At 41.8% G+C, this 12674-nt stretch overlaps 1 long non-coding RNA gene across 1 annotated transcript; it reads right to left on the bottom strand.

Annotated features, from left to right (window-relative positions):
• Nucleotides 1-192: 192 nt before the first annotated feature.
• Nucleotides 193-1311, bottom strand: LOC136679148 (uncharacterized). The gene is made up of 4 exons (XR_010796531.1): nt 1129-1311; nt 867-934; nt 475-714; nt 193-392 (listed from the first exon to the last, which is right to left on the bottom strand). It is a non-coding gene; the product is annotated as an uncharacterized lncRNA (long non-coding RNA).
• Between the last annotated feature and the right edge of the window lie 11363 nt (nt 1312-12674).

Below are 12674 nucleotides of genomic sequence, written 5' to 3' on the forward strand. Positions count from 1 at the left end.
ATGTATTTAATTAATTTAGTTCCATATTCAACCTTTTATTCACTCATTTACCTCTGATTTTTCTGACGTCTCGTTTATGGCACCACTACTTTATTTACCGCCTCACTGTTTAGTTATAATGCAGTCTTCATGTAAAATGTCTCTGTCTTAGGAAAAAAATGTCTCAAAGTATTTCCTTCTATTTTTGTTTTATTTCAGATCAGTTTCATGAAGTTGCTCAGACAGATCCACTCAGCTGTAATCAATCCTAACTTCTGTAGATCTGGAGCATTCTGAATGTCGAGGCTGTACCAGTCCTCGCATTTATTCTTCATCTGTAACTTCATCCTCACCAGGGCCGTGGTGGGTCCGAAACTGACTCACTTCAGTGGACGGTGTCACAGCCAATCCACCTACCAGCATGTGTTTGGATTGTGGGAGGAAACCGGAGCACCCGGCCAATCCACCTACCACCTACCAGCACAGCCAATCCACCTACCAGCATGTGTTTGGATTGTGGGAGGAAACCGGAGCACCCGGAGAAAACCCACGCAGACACGGGGAGAACACAGCAAACTCCTCACAGACAGTGACCAGAGGCAGGGACTGAACCCACCACCCACCCACTGGAGCTGTGTGGCAGCAACACTACCTGCAGTGCCACCGTGCCGCCCAGTCTTACCACCTTACCACCGTAACAGTCCTCCCTCGCGTCCTGCGCCTCCTCGGCCACCGCTAAAGAAATAAAAATCACAACTATTAACCAACTGATTTACTTTTTAAAACTTGCCTGACTTTAACAAACCTCATTAACTTCATCCTTCGTTTTCTAGTTTTAATCTAATAGTGACCTGCACTGTCAGTAAATACAAAGAAACCTCACATACCTTTAGGTTTAGTACTGCATCTGTTCCCCCGGAGTCCTCCGCCACGTCCTGCGCCTCCTCAGCCACCGCTAACGAAATTAAAAATCACAACTATTTACCAACTGACCACTAGAGAGAACAGCAGAGTGTAGAACTGATATCTACAGAGTCACAAAAGGGTAAAAAAGATTGTCTTTGTAAAACAATACTCACAAAAGTAACAGAATTTGTAACTGTTTGAGTAACTACAAACGTAAAATTAGCTAGTGAAGAGCGTCCTCACCCTCTCTCGGAAACACAAACACTGGACGGAAGACTGGACGACATCCTGAGCTGCAGCAGCCCACCACACTCTCCAGAAGGTCTGACCACCACCTCTGCTCCCATCCTCACCTCCAGACTCGGTTTAGATTTGATTCTTGAGGTTCGGGGCTCAATGTTTCCACAAGCAAATCGCAAACCTCACTGTCTGCGCCTCCTGAGAAACTGTTAAAGAAAATCACAGCTGTACACCACCTGACCACTATGCAGAAAAGTAATAATCATTACCTGTAATCATCCAAATGCCAAATTATCTAATTATTTTTATTATTATAAGGTTATAAGGTTGTCTGGCTTTGAAAAACCACCTTAACTGTAATGTTAGTGACTTAGTGTCGATAAAAAGTCTCACACCTGGCTGAATCTGATCCTGAGGAACCCGAATGGCCAGCGGAGCCTTCTCCTAGTGGGTGGAGGGAGCTCGTCCTCAGCTTCCACCCCTGGCTCACGTTCCCAGGACTCTGGAATCTCTGGGTATGGTAAAGGTCCTTCTGGACATCCCCAGATCACCAGAGCGTTAGGTGGGACATTAAAGGTGGTCCTTATCGTGGCCTCTGTGATGATGTCATACAGCTTAGTGCTTCGTGTCTCCGTCATGTGCCGCAGACGCTCGAGAGAGCCGACCATGCTCACCGTTCTTTAATATTCTGGAATATTACTGAAACTCTTGCTATTACCTCACTGCTTATCAGACAATATACAATGAAGTGCCATATATGCTTTCATGCGGTTTTAGTACAGTTTCCTACATAAACATATTATTGATCAATTTCTAATTATTTTAGCCATCAACACAGTCATGTAATATATCATTAGCCTTCATTAGTTTAAATAAATATATTATTGGTAAAGTTCATATTGTTTTTATTATAAATAAATAAGCCATAATTAGTGTAAGAGTTAATGTTTTAACCTAGTAATTAATTCCTTTGTTCGTTGTCTGTGAGCCTTTTCCAGTTCGTTCGTTGCCATCTCAAAAGTGTGCACTTCACCGAGGGTGTTAGGGCTCAATGACACAATCGGACCACCGCCACTGTGGACTGGCCCTCTCCGAGTTGCCGTAGAAAGGCGGAGCGTCATGTGACAGTGCAGATCTGAGATAGAGCGCCAAGACTGAACCAAAACAAACCGAGCAGACAGCGGTGTTTACAGCTTTTACAGGCTTTTATTTCACATTTTACACACCTTTACTGTGAGTACTCGTGATTATTCCCTCTCTAAACGCTTCTGGGACGTTCTGGGAGCGACACGACTTTGACAGATGTGTTTTTAAAAGCGAAACCTAGGGGTTCAATAGAGCTTTAAGGGCTCTATTGTATCTGTTGTTCTGCATACTTTGTTACCCCCCTTCCCCCCTGTTCCTCAGCACTCAGGACCCCCACAGAGCAGGTGTGATGTGGTGGTGGATCATTCTCAGCGCTGCAGTGACACTGACGTGGTGGTGGTGTGTTAGTGTGTGTTGTGCTGGTGTAGAATGGATCAGACACAGCAGTGCTGCTGGAGTTTTTAACCCCTCAGTGTCTGGACTGAGAACAGAACTTCAACTGAACAATTATTTCTCACTCGGATTTTCTGTTTCACATTAAATGTTGCAGTAGTTGCATTCTATCGCCGCTAGATGGCAGAATACGAACACAACTTCCAAACCGTGGAGGAACTACACGTTTAGCTTCTTTCCGCGGATATCTTTATTTTCACTGTGTCTCAAAAACCTGAAAGGCTCACTGAAGATACAATATAACAGACTATTAATATCCTGAAGATGAAGAAAGTTTACTGTGGACGTTGTTTGTAACGGCCCCGTGAACAGAGCATGTGATTTGACAGAATGTGGAAACATGAACTGTGGGGATACAGTCGTGTGAAAATTAGGACACCCCATGAAAGCCTTTGTCTTTTTGAACATATTTAAACATATGGACATTTGACTTTCATTTGAACAGCACTGAGAGATTGGGCTTATACAAATAAAACTGAAGAAATTGCTTATAAACATGGGTTGTACAATGTAATGAAGAACAATTTACATTTCTTCTGAGGAAAAAGTTAGGACACCCCCACATTTATTACTATTTAAAACGTCTATATTTAGAGTCAGGTGCACCACATCAGCTGCAAACCACTAGACCATCGTTAAAGAGGACATTGGAGGAGGCTGTTATTTAAACCTAACAGTCCTAATATAGTTGAGTCCAAGAGCAGACCACAAGGTGAATAAAGAAGTCTCCGACAATCCTAAACTGTCATCACAGGACCTACAAGTGGCTCTTGTCACAGCTGATGTCAAGCTACATACATCTACCATCAGGAAAAGACTGCAAAAAGACATCAGGGCAAGACTCAAGTTTGCCACAGAGCTAAAAAATTAATACTAGTAATACTAATACATTAATACAAATTATTATTATTATTTTACCCTTCAATCTATTAAACTAAATTATTAATGAACAAATTAATAGAATAATGATACAGCTACAGAGTAAGAGAATAATAAAAGAATTTCAAAATGGATATTTCTCCACCAGGTTACTTTCCAATACTTCATTGTCATGTTCGTCTGAGTCAGTCTCTCACTTACACTTTTTCTCAGTGGATTTGGTGCATTTCTCCCATCGTGATTTACATTGGCATCACAACAAGTGCATTTCTCAACACAGTTTGTGCAAACAGCAAAACTCAACGAAATACCTCCAAAAGCATGTACCTCGCTCAGAAGTCTTTATTTTTGCCTCAAAAGCAAATATTTGTCATTAAACCTGTCTGTGGTTTCAGAAGTGTCTCGTCTGTGTGTCATTGCCTATGAACAAGGCAGTCATGTTGTCAGTGCAATAGAGTACACTGTAAATGAGTTCAAATGGAAACTAGTTCAGATTTTGATTAAAGAACGCTGCACATTCTGTGGCCTATCAGTCGAAACAGTACGTGTTACACACAGAACACACAGCTACACGCTGTATGTGGGAGACTGACGGCAAGAAATTGGACTGGAATCAAATGTATTCTGTAATTCTTTTACTGTTTTGTCTGCGCTGCAGTTTGTCGACAAAAAACATCATAGAAATTCAGGAAAGACACTCTGGCAGCACTCTGTAACACAAAGGAAAAACGACAAAATTAGAAATTTACTCTAAACATTCAAAATAACCTGAGACAACAACTTAAGGAATTACAGTGTTTTCTATACGTCCAGACGCTCCTCTCTGTTCGGCCACATGTTTTCATCCACGTCACACTAGATATCACCTCTTACAATGCGCTGTGGAAAGAATCTCCTGGAGTGTCTCTGCAGGCGTCTGCTGTGATATCCTCACAAGCTGCATCCACGGCAGTCAGCAGATTCATCTGTGTGTGTGTGGCTGGTGATCGTACACCTTCCATCTCCAGGCTGAGAAGAGCTCCTCAGTTGGGTTGGTCCACAGAATGCTGATGGAATTCCTTCCTGTGAATCCACCCTCTGCAGGATGTTGCTGTGACGTCATCACATTTGGGTCTGTGAATGCCGGTCATATACCTTCCACCTCCAGGCAGAGAACAACCCCTCTATTGGATTAAGGAATGGGGAGTAGGGAGGGAGATATTCCACCAGCAAACCACTCTCTGACCAAATCTGAGTGGTGAAACCACACATTATCCCAACAAACTTGTTCAGATGGTCTCCATTTAGACCCCTCTCATTCTCAGGGATTATGTCCCTGTAAAGAGTGTCTAAAAAAGTCAGCAAATGTTGTGTGTTGTACGGACCATTGTCTGAGATGGCGGTACACATTGTCATATTCCCCCCTCGCTGGCCTGGGACATCAATGAACTGCTCTCTGTCCAACGCGATTTCTTCCACACCTTCTACCTTTTGCCCGATTGAAACCGGCCTCATCACTGTATATGAATGTGTGCAGCGGTTCACTGGCCTCCAGCTTCAGTATATGCTTTATACCAAAAGAGAGAGAGAGACAAAAACTATAACAACATTTCCTGTGTAACATAATGTAATTTGGACAGTAAACAGTTTACAGCACTGTACATTAGAGTGTGCATAGAACACATACATGTTTAACCTGTACATACTGGTGACAGATCTCCTTCACTCTGTCGCTGCTCCGTTCAAATGGCACATTGTACAATTGTTTCATGCGCAATTTCATTTTTTCTCTCTGTCAACTGTAGCGATTAAAATGGATTCAATATTCCGAAAAAGATATTGTCATCCTTTATAACAGCGCTTTGTATCTCTCTCAACCTTAGGGCATTGTTTGCAATCACCATTGCACAAATGGCTTCCTCTTGTTGCAGATGGCTTCCTCTTGTTGCAGATGGCTTCCACCGCTGCGAGGTTGTTTTGTAATCCTATGTGGTGTAAAATTACAGTAATGTAGAGTAAACATAGATATATTGCTTTAACCCGTATTACTGCAGTGTACAATAACAGTGCTTACTGCTTGTAAAATGTTGCAGTACAGTACCATACTGTAAATATTACAAATCTTTAGTGTAACACTACTTTACACTACAATGTAATAAATCTGTGCGGCAATAAAGCTGTAAGTCTAAATGTAAAATGTAAAAAGTTCTTGTCTCACTGTAAGCTTCATGTATGACACAGTAGAGCAGTGCAGATTGTTCAGTGCTGAGTTACTGTCCAGTACACACACCTGTTCTCCCGACGAAATGTTTGAATAATTGAATTTCAAGTCAAGAGAGTTTTATTGTCAATTCTGCATATGTACAGGACATACAAATGATTGAAATTACATTACTCTCCTCTCCAAGATGCAGTAACATTTAACAAAAAATAGACTAAATTCAACTAAGCAAAGTATTTAAATATATGAAAGTGAACAAACAGAAGAAGTGCAGGACGTACGATACCAGCAGCTCACTGATAGACATACATGAGACAATGGGACACTGACTGAAGACAATAACCTGACTTGTTGGTAGGATAATGGATGTACAAGGCAGAGTAAACAATAGTGCAAAATAATCATAATAGAAGCAGGTAGGATACTGGATGTACAAGGCAGAGTAAACAATAGTGTAAGATAGTCGTAATAGGAGGAGGAAGGATACTTGATGTACAGGGCAGAGTAAACAATAGTGCAAAATAATCATAATAGAAGCAGGTAGTATACTGGATGTACAGGGCAGAGTAAACAATAGTGCAAAACTAATCGTAATAGAAGCAGGTAGTATACTGGATGTACAGGGCAGAGTAAACAATACTGCAAAATAATCATAATAGAAGCAGGTAGGATACTGGATGTATAAAGCAGAGTAAACAACAGTGGAAAATAATCGTAATAGAAGGAGGTAGAATACTTGATGTACAAGGCACAGTAAACAATAGTGCAAGATAATCATTATAAAAGGAGGTAGGATACTGGATGTACAAGGCAGAGTAAACAATGGTGCAAAATAATCATGATAAGAGGAGGTAGGATACTTGATGTACAAGGCAGAGTAAACAATAATGCAAAATAATCATGATAAGAGGAGGTAGGATACTTGATGTACAAGGCAGAGTAAACAATAGCGCAAAATAATCATGATAAGAGGAGGTAGGATACTTGATGTACAAGGCAGAGTAAACAATAGAGCAAAATTATCATGATAAGAGGAGGTAGGATACTTGATGTACAAGGCAGATTAAACAATAGTGCAAAATAATAATAATAGAAGCAGGTAGGATACTGGATGTACAAGGCAGAGTAAACAATACTGCAAAATAATCATAATAGAAGCAGGTAGGATACTGGATGTATAAAGCAGAGAAAACAACAGTGGAAAATAATCGTAATAGAAGGAGGAAGGATACTTGATGTACAAGGCACAGTAAACAATAGTGCAAGATAATCGTAATAGAAGGAGGAAGGATACTTGATGTACAGGGCAGAGTAAACAATAGTGCAAGATAATCGTAATAGAAGGAGGTAGAATACTGGATGTACAGGGCAGAGTAAACAATAGTGAAAAATAATCGTAATAGAAGGAGGTAGGATACAGGATGTACAAGGCAGAGTAAACAATAGTGCAAAATAATCGTAATAGAAGGAGGAAGGATACTTGATGTACAGGGCAATGTAAACAATAGTGCAAAATAATCGTAATAGAAGGAGGTAGGATACTGGATGTACAGGGTTTAGTAAACAATAGTGTAAGATAGTCGTAATAAAAGGAGGTAGGATACTGGATGTACAAGACAGAGTAAACAATAGTGCAAAATAATCATAATAGAAGCAGGTAATATACTGGATGTATAAAGAAGAGTAAACAACAGTGCAAAATAATCGTAATAGAAGCAGGTAGGATACTGGATGTACAAGGCAGAATAAACAATACTGCAAAATAATCATAATAGAAGCAGGTAGGATACTGGACGTATAAAGCAGAGTAAACATCAATGGAAAATAATCGCAATAGAAGGAGGAAGGATACTTGATGTACAGGGCAGAGTAAACAATAGTGCAAGATAATCGTAATAGGTGGAGGTAATATACTGGATATACAGGGCATAGTAAACAATGGTGCAAAATAATCGTAATAGAAGGAGGTAAGATACTGGATGTACAAAGCACAGTAAACAATACTGAAAAATAATCGAAATAGAAGGAGGAAGGATACTTGATGTACAAGGCACAGTAAACAATAGTGCAAAATAATCGTAATAGGTGGAGGTAGGATACTGGATGTACAAGGCAGAGTAAACAATAGTGCAAGATAATCGTAATAGAAGGAGGAAGGATACTTGATGTATAGGGCAGAGTAAACAATAGTGCAAGATAATCGTAATAGAAGGAGGAAGGATACTTGATGTACAGGGCAGAGTAAACAATAGTGCAACATAATCGTAATAGAAGGAGGAAGGATACTTGATGTACAGGGCAGAGTAAACGATAGTGCAAGATAATCGTAATAGGAGGAAAGATGCCTGATGTACAAGGCACAGTAAAAAATACTGCAAAATAATCGTAATAGAAGGAGGAAAGATGCCTGATGTACAAGGCACAGTAAACAATACTGCAAAATAATCGTAATAGAAGGAGGAAGGATACTTGATGTACAAGGCACAGTGAACAACACTGCAAAATAATCATAATAGAAAGAGGTAGGATACTGGATGTAAAGGGCAGAGTAAACAATAGTGCAAAATAATCGTAATAGGAGAAGGTAGGATACTGGATGTACAGGGCAGAGTAGATAATAGTGCAAGATAAGTGTATAACAACTAAATGTAGTGAACAAGTGCATACCAGTTCTATTGAAAAAGTCACAGTTAGGTCTGATGAGGAGTACCAAACAGAACCGATGTCAACAGTAGTGCAAATACAGGGATATGAAGCCTGGAGGCTGGTTAAAGTGGTTGAGTGCCTGCTTGATTTTCAAAGTCACAGTTGGGTATTGGTGGTAATTGATAAGGTTGCTGAGTAGTGTGTGTGGGGGCAGAAGTGGGAGGGGGGGCAGAACAGGGAGAGAGTTCAGCATTCTCACAGCCTGATGGATGGAGCTATCCCTTAGTCTGCTGGTCCTAGCCCTGAGATTACGCAGTCTCTGCCCTGATGGCAGCAGGCTGAAGAAGCTGTGTAGCGGGTGGGTGGGATCACCTGCCAAGCAGAGGGCTTTTTGTAGGAGGCGGGAGCTGTATAAGTCCTGAAGGCAGAAGAGAGAGGTACAAATGATCTTCTCAGCAGTTCTCAAAATACGCTGGAGGGTTCTGCGACAGGATGCTGTGCAGGCCCCATACCACGCAGTGAAACAGCTAGTCAGGATACTCTCGATGGCCCCCTTGTAGAAGGTGATCATGATGGGGATGGGAGCTCTTGCTCTTCTTAGCTTGCGGAGAAAGTAGAGCCGTTGATGAGCCTTCTTGCCCAGTGATGCTGTGTTGATGGTCTAGGAGAGGTCCTCTGTGACATGCACACCCAGGAACTTAGTGCTGCTCACCCTCTCCACAGCAGCTACGTTAATGGATAGAGGGGCATGTTGTGTGCGAGTTCTCCTGAAGTTCACAACAATCTCCTTGGTCTTCTCAGTGTTCAGAGAGAGATTGTTGTGATTGCACCAAGAGACCAGCCGGCTCACCTCGCCCCTGTTGTGTGACTCATCGTTGTTGCTGATGAGGCCTACCACAGTCGTGTCATCCGCAAACTTGATGAAGAAGTTGGAGGTGTGGAGTTGGAGACAAGTTACTGCCAACCCATACCGCCTGTGGTCTTCCAGTCAGGAAGTCAAGCAGCCAGGTGCACAGTGATGTGTTCAGTCCTAGTCTGTCCAGCATTCTGACATAGGTATTTTTAATGTCCAGATGAGTAAGGGCTGAATGGAGAGCAGTGGAGACAGCATCATCTGTCTAACAATTTGATCAATATGCAAACTGGTAGTGGTCCGGGGGGAGGGGACCTGATGTGTTGCATGAATAGCCGCTCGAAGCACTTCATGGAGGTAAGTGCAACCGGGCGGTAGTTGTTGAAACAGGAGGGTGATGACTTCTTTGGGACAGGGATTATAGTGGTGGCTTTGAAGCATACAGGGACCACAGCCTGACTCAGTGAGGTGTTGAAGATGTCAGAATACATTCTCTGCAAGTTCACCAGCGCAGTCCTTCAGCACATGACCAGGTATGTTGTCAGGTCCAGGAGCTTTCCGAGCGTTGATCCTGCTGAATACACTCCTCACCTTGTCTGTGAACAGTGTGAGCACCTGGTCTCCAGGAGTGGGGGTGGATTTATGTGCCGGGGTGTGGTTTAGTGCCTCAAACCGAGAGAAGAACCCATTCAGGTCGTTCAGCAGAGAGGAGGTGCTGTCACGGGTCTGTGGCAGGGGTTTGTAATCCGTAATGGACTGAATTCCCTGCCACAGGCTCAGAGTGTCTCGGCTGTCGCTAAAGCGTTGGGCTATACTCTTGGAGTGCAGCCTTTTAGCTTTTCTGATGCCATGGGACAGGTTGGCCCTAGCTGTCTTCAGGCCTGCCTGGTCTCCAGCTTTGAAGGCAGCATTTCTAACCTTCAGCAGATTCATCAGGGCTTATTATTTTTCACTTTTATGCAAATCCCACAGTTAATCAAAGCTTACTTTCATGCAGTGGCTAGAATACATGTCTTACCGTTAAAAAGATATGGGCCCCCTCTTTATCATCGTGCATGGTGTTTTATAGCTCACCTTATCATTACCAATTAAGCTTTCCTATACTTGTACTTCAACTTTTCCTTTCCCCTTTAATATTTGCCTTAACGTTTTTTACTCTTTACTTCAACTGTTTTACCTTAACTTCTTTTACTCTTTACTTCAACTTATTTACTTTAATTTCTATCTTTATTTTACTCGAGCATACCCAAACTTAGAATGGAAAATCTTCCCCAACAACAACAATTCCACTATATTCCCAAATAATTCTAATATGGTGCAAAATCACAGCCCCCCAACAGCTCAAACGATCAAACCAGCGCTTCTTAATGTGATAAAATGCTCACCGTTATATTTGCCGGCTCAAAGCGGGAGTCATTGTTGAAGCTGTAAGAAGCTGTAGGTCACAACGAAGTCCCATCTGGGATGCCATCTTTTGTTGTGTATTCTCTTCTGGAGTGGAGTATTGAAGGTGAAGAAGACTTTCCACAAACCCATCTTGAGTTGCATATAAAGTTTTTATTTATTACACAAAACAACAGTGTCTTTACAAGCTCAAAAGAACCTGTAGAGAGAGTGTGCCAATCCGTCTCTCTTCTTTAGCTCAAACTTCCAACTTATATATGCTGCTCCCGGTCTAAACAAGGCCAAACATATGTCTCTTGTTTAAAATAACTTATCCGTAGGTAATGGGGTAAGAGAACTGGAGGACCTTTGACTTCAAGAAAGATATATTATACTCCACATTCCATTTCCAAGGACTCAGAATCTATATGTGGAGACCTAAAACAGCAAGGCATTCTTACGTGCTGCATACCCCCAGTAACAGATGTAGGCTTTGACACATTTTTATGCACAATATTCTTCAATAGACACACAAACTGGGTTGGACTCTCAGGAACAGTCCTGAGGTGGTTCATTTCTTACCTGGAAGGCAGGGACTACTTTGTTGAAATAGAAAATAATATTCAGAGTCAAAGAATTCAGTGATTTCGCTGCAAACCTAGCTGTATGCAATCATAAAGTTATAATTATATGAGATTTCAATATCCATTTTGAGAAGGCAGATGACCCACTAAAAAGCCATTTACTTCAATTTCAATCCTAGACTCTATTGGTATTACTCAAAATGTAACAGGGCCTACTCCGCTATTAACTGCCTTCACCGGTTCAGCTTTTAGTCCCACAACTAGTGTCTTGCAAACTTTCCCCACCTACAACCCACTTAGAGGCCCTAATTTATACCTCAATTACCATTGTAAATGCTAATGATGAAATTGTGCATCCAGCCATTATACCTATTTCTAATCGCTGACATGATGCAACTAATTCCCCTTTACTAAAGCAAAACTGAATATTCTCAAAGTATGCTTTAACAAGCCTAGTAACCTTATCTGGCACCTGGAGTAATTCAAAAGCTTTCCATATAAGTTTATATGGCACTGAGCCAAATTGACACTGATAGATGACTGTCGAGCTCCTGCTCCATGCTAAAGACGACCTTCCCACACACCAGCCACCACCAATTGCCTTGGACCTGCCCCCTCTACAATGAGGTTTTCATGGACTCCTAACTATTATCATGCATAGATTGACCAGAGGGGGATAGGTCCCTCCTGTTCATGGTCACCAGGTCATGCTCACCTGGGGGATGTTTACGTTCTTTACATTTTTAAATTTCATGTCAAAACTGTCTTTTACCGGAATTGTGTGAAGCTGCTTTGTGAGAACATCAGTTATAAAAAGTGCAATACAATTAATTTGACCATCATCATCATCTTCTTCTCCACTTAATCCATCATGTTCACAATTCGCAAAGTGAGCAAAGAAACCCAGACATCTCTGTCCCTGGCAACTTCCATCAGCTCGTCCTGGGGGATCCCAAGGCATTCCCAAGCCAGCCGGAAGGTATAATCTCTCCAGTGTGTCCTGGGTCTACCCTGGGGCCTTCTTCCAGTTGGCTGTGTCTGGTATACCTCCAGTGGGAGGCATCCAAGAGGCATCCTTATCAGATGCCCGAACCACCTCAAATGACTCCTCAATGAGGTCAAGTTGTATCCATGATCTTGTTCTTTCAGTCATTACCCAGAGCTCATGACCATAGGTGAGAGTGGGGACATAGACTGACTGGTAAACTGAGAGATTTGCTTTATGGCTCAGCTCTTTCTTCACCACAACCGTCCGCTACAGTGACCGCATTACTGCAGACACTGCACCTAACTTACGGTCAATTTCACGAACCCTCTTCCCATCACTCATGAACAAGACCCAGAGATACTTTACATTTACATTTACATTTATGCATTTGGCAGACGCTTTTATCCAAAGCAACTTACAAAAGAGGATCTAACATTCAAACTACAGCACAATTTATAAAAAATACCTTACATTGAG

Source organism: Hoplias malabaricus, chromosome Y (genome assembly GCF_029633855.1).
Source record: "Hoplias malabaricus isolate fHopMal1 chromosome Y, fHopMal1.hap1, whole genome shotgun sequence".
Lineage (NCBI taxonomy): Eukaryota > Metazoa > Chordata > Actinopteri > Characiformes > Erythrinidae > Hoplias > Hoplias malabaricus.